The sequence below is a fragment of the Phoca vitulina genome, unplaced genomic scaffold (assembly GCF_004348235.1).
Source record: "Phoca vitulina isolate PV1807 unplaced genomic scaffold, GSC_HSeal_1.0 scaffold10, whole genome shotgun sequence".
Classification (NCBI taxonomy): Eukaryota; Metazoa; Chordata; class Mammalia; order Carnivora; family Phocidae; genus Phoca; species Phoca vitulina.
In genome coordinates, this window is record NW_022589713.1 from 51,929,862 (window position 1) to 51,934,085 (window position 4,224).

A 4,224-nucleotide genomic window follows, 5' to 3' on the forward strand; every position below is an offset into this window, starting at 1 on the left:
TGTGACTACAAACCAAAGTGACTACAGCCCTACCAAACCCAACAGACAGCCTAGGCCACATCTGATGCCCTTCCAGGGGGATTCCTGCCCCAGTGAGGGAACCAGCCCCACTCACCAGTGCACTTGCAGCAGTTACAGCTAGGTCTCTAAGCCAACCATACCCAACAGCATTCTCACAGCAGTTACAGCCCAGTCACAACAAGAGGGCACATACAGCCCATACAGTAGACACTCTTGAAACACCTTGTTCTGGTGGCAAGAAGAATTGGACTACTGGGCCCCATAGAATACCTTCTACATGAGGCCACTACTTTCAAGACCAGGAGACTACCAAATACATAGAAACAAACACAGACAAAATGGAGACAAAGAAGTATATTTCGACTAAAGAACAAGACAAAACCTCAGAAAGAGCTAAACAGAATGTAGATAAGCAATCTACTTGATAGAGTTCAAAGTAATGGTCCTAAAGATGCTCACCAGATTTGAGAGAAGTGTGGCTAAATTCAGTAAGAACTTCAACAAAGTGTGAGAAAATATAAAAAGGAACCAATCAGAGCTGAAGAATACAGTAACTAAAATGAACTAGAGGGATTCAACAGCAGATTGGAGGATACAGAAGAATAGATTAACAATCTAAAAGAGCAGTGGGGGCATCTGGCTGGCTCAGCTGGAAGAGCATGTGACTCTTGATTTGGGGGTCATGAGTTTGAGCCCCACACTGGGTGTAGAGATTACTTAAATAAATAAAACTTTAAAAAATAAATAAATAATAAAATTTAAAAAGAAAGAAAGAAAGAGAGAAAGAGAGAAAGAAAGAGCAGGCTGTGGAAAGCAACCAAGCTGAAAAGCAAAAAATTGTTTTTTTTTTTTAAAGTAGGCTCCACACCTAGCATGGAGCCCAGTGCGGGGCTTGAACTCACAACCCTGAGATTAAGACCTGAGCTGAGATCAAGAGTCAAACGCTTAACTGACTGAGCCACCCAGGTGATCCCCCCAATTTTTTTTTAACTGAAAATACTTTGAGGGACTTCTTGGGACAACATTGAGCACACTAACATTCACATTTTAAGGGTCCCAGAAGGAAAAGAGAAAGAGGAACAGAAAATTTATTTATTTATTTATTTAAGATTTTATTTATTTATTTGACAAAGAGAAACACAGTGAGAGAGGGAACACAAGCAGGGGAGTGGGAGAGGGAGAAGCAGGCTTCCCACTGAGCAGGGAGCCTGATGGGGGGCTCGATCCCAGGACTCTGGGATCATGACCATAGCCAAGGCAGACACTTAATGACTGAACCATCCAGGTGCCCCCCAGAAAATTTATTTGAAGAAATAATAGTTGGAAATTTTCCTAACCTGGGGAAGGAAACAGATATCCAGGTCCAGAAAGCAAAGAAAGCTCCAAACAAGATGAACCCAAGGAGGTCCACACGAAGACACATAATAATTAAAATATCAGGTCCTCCCCAACCAGTGGTGGCTGGTAGGTGTGTGTGGGTGTGGGCAGCCATTTGGGCCATGGGGGTTGCTGACCAGTGGCTCCAGCAGCAATGGCAGCAACAGGGATGGCAGCAGCATCAAGGCCAAGAGGATGGTACCAAGAATGGCAGGAAATACAATGAAGTGTGCTGGGAAGGCAGGTATCCCCAGATCATCAAGGAGAACAAGCTCTTCCAGCACTATTACCAGGAGTTCAAGAATGCCCAAGGGCCAATGGGACCAGGTCATGGAAGCACTCAGGGCACCCCCCCCCCCCCAGCCACTTTAGATTACTGGTTACAAAAGCCACACAAAAAACTCTCTATTGCTTAAAGAACAAGTATTTCAAGAAATTGGAGAACCTGAAGTGGAAGGTCAGAAAGTTAAAGTTCCACAGCCCTTGAGTTGGTATTCTGAAGAAATTTCCTGGCACAAAAATTTAAGTGGAAAAATCTGAGAAGGTCTCCACAATTGAAAAAGTTTCACCAGTTTCTAGTTAGTGAAACTGAATCTGGAAAAATCAGTTGTCAAGAAGCTGTTAGCATGATTCCACTACTGTTACTTAATACTCACCCTCTCCGTAAGATCTTAGATATGTGTTTAGCACCTGGATCAAAGACCACACAATTAATTGAAATGTTACATGCTGACATGAATGTCCCTTTTCCTGAAGGGTTTGTCGTCACGATGATGAGGACAACAAGCGTTGCTATCTACTCATTCATCAGGTCAAAACGCTGAGCAGCCTCTGCATCCATGGTGATCAACCATGATGTGTTCGGCATATCTAGATTCAAAATAGACGTAAATAGGAGGAAAGAGATTTTTTTCTATAATTGCATTTTATGTGATGTCCCTTGCAGTGGAGATGGCACTATGAGAAAAAAAGCAATAATGTCTGGAAAAAGTGGAAGACCTTATATAACTTGCAGCTGCATGGTTTATAGCTGTGGATTGCAATGCAAGACACTGAGAAGCTAGTGGAAGGTGATAGGTTGGTGTCTTCTACATGTTCACTAAACCCCCATTGAAGATGAAGTGGTAATAGCATCTTTACTGGAAAAAAAGTGAAGGTGCTTTGGAGCTTGCTGATATGTTTTCTGAACTGCCAGGACTAAAATGGATGCCTGGAATTACACAGTGGAAGATAATGATGAAAGATGAACAGTGGTTTACAGAGTGGGATGATAGTCCTCACAGCAGACATACCCAGATTTGGCCTACCATGTTCCTACCAAAGGACCCAGAAAAGTTACAGGGGATGCACCTAGAGTGGTGACCTAGAATATTACCACATCATCAAATACTGGAGGGTTCTTTGTAGCTGTATGAGAGAAAAAGTCTTCAATTCCATGGCACAAATGTCCACCAAAGCTGGAGGGTGAATCTGTGGTACCCAGAGAAACTGGTCCAACACTGCAAATCCCACAGAAGGAAAACTACAGACACTTCTGAGCTGGAAAGTTAACCAGGTAGCAGAATTGACAACACAGAGATAATGGAAAGAACTGAGAATTTAGAGAACAATGGAAATAAGAAAGATGGAGTGTGTGGTCCTTCTCCATCTAATAAAATGAAGTTATTTGGAAGAATTTAAAGAAGATTCATTTGTATTTATTCCTGTATAATTCCTGTATTATTTCCACCTATCCAGAAATTCTGTGTACTGGGTCCTTCATTCCTAAGATGAATTTGTTAGCCCAAACTATGGAAGGGAAGAAAAGGCAACTCTACATAGTCTCCAAGGAGCTAAGGAATGTGCTGCTGAATAATAGTGAGAGGATGAAAGTTATAAACACTGGGATAAAAGTCTGGTGTTGGAATAACAGTGATGAAAAGTTTGATTGTGCTTTTCAGTTAGCACAAGAGGGAATATACACATTGTATCCATTTATTAATTCAAGAATGATCACTGTATCAATGGAAGATGTTAAAATTCTATTGACCCAGGAAAATCCATTTTTAAAGAAAACTTAGCAGTGAGACGTATAGCCAAACCAAGGACTTGGCTAGAGGGAGCATCATCCTGACGTACGACTCAGACCCTACTAAACCGGATACCCTTCAGTGTCCCATTGTGTTATGTGGATGGCAGGGAAAGCCTCCCATTTGGACTTTTATGCCCAAGAATGAATGGCTTCATTATCTCAGGATGATGGGGCTAGAAGTGTTGGCAGAAATGAAGGAAGGGACTGTTCTGGTACACGAGAACACAAGCAGCTCTGGGCTGCTTGAGGACAAAGTGAGTGCCAAACATGGAGTGGAGCAGGCCACCAGCACAGACACTGTTGTGGGACCTGATCCATCAGGGGCTGCCCTGCTCCAGTGAGGACACCCAGGGAGAGCCTGCCTGGGCCTGGCAGGGGCCTTCACCTTGGTGTTCAATGCCAAACCCAGAACTTCTGACCTTTAAATATGTATTTTTGAAGACTGGAAACTGATGGAATGATAGAATAGTCTGTGAATGATCTCAGTACTGCTTTCATATATTTTTTTAACTTGTTAGAAAAGCTGGGTCCAATGTACCTATTGTAGGCAGTAGACTTTCACCATTAAAGTCTTACTTCTATCAAGAAACAAAACTGCCCTTGCAGGAATTTTCAGTTCCCTTTTGTTAGGCCTATATTGGTCTTAAGTACCACCAATTGTTTTAATTATTACTTATAGAAAGAATCTATAACTCATTATGAATTGGAAAACCACACTGTAAGCTTTAATGATCATATTAAGTTGTACATTAGCT

The 4,224-nt window shown here is 42.0% G+C and overlaps 1 pseudogene; it reads left to right on the top strand.

Annotated features, from left to right (window-relative positions):
- The first annotated feature begins 1,520 nt into the window (after positions 1-1,520).
- On the top strand, positions 1,521-3,810 carry LOC116635266 (annotated as a pseudogene).
- Positions 3,811-4,224: the final 414 nt, after the last annotated feature.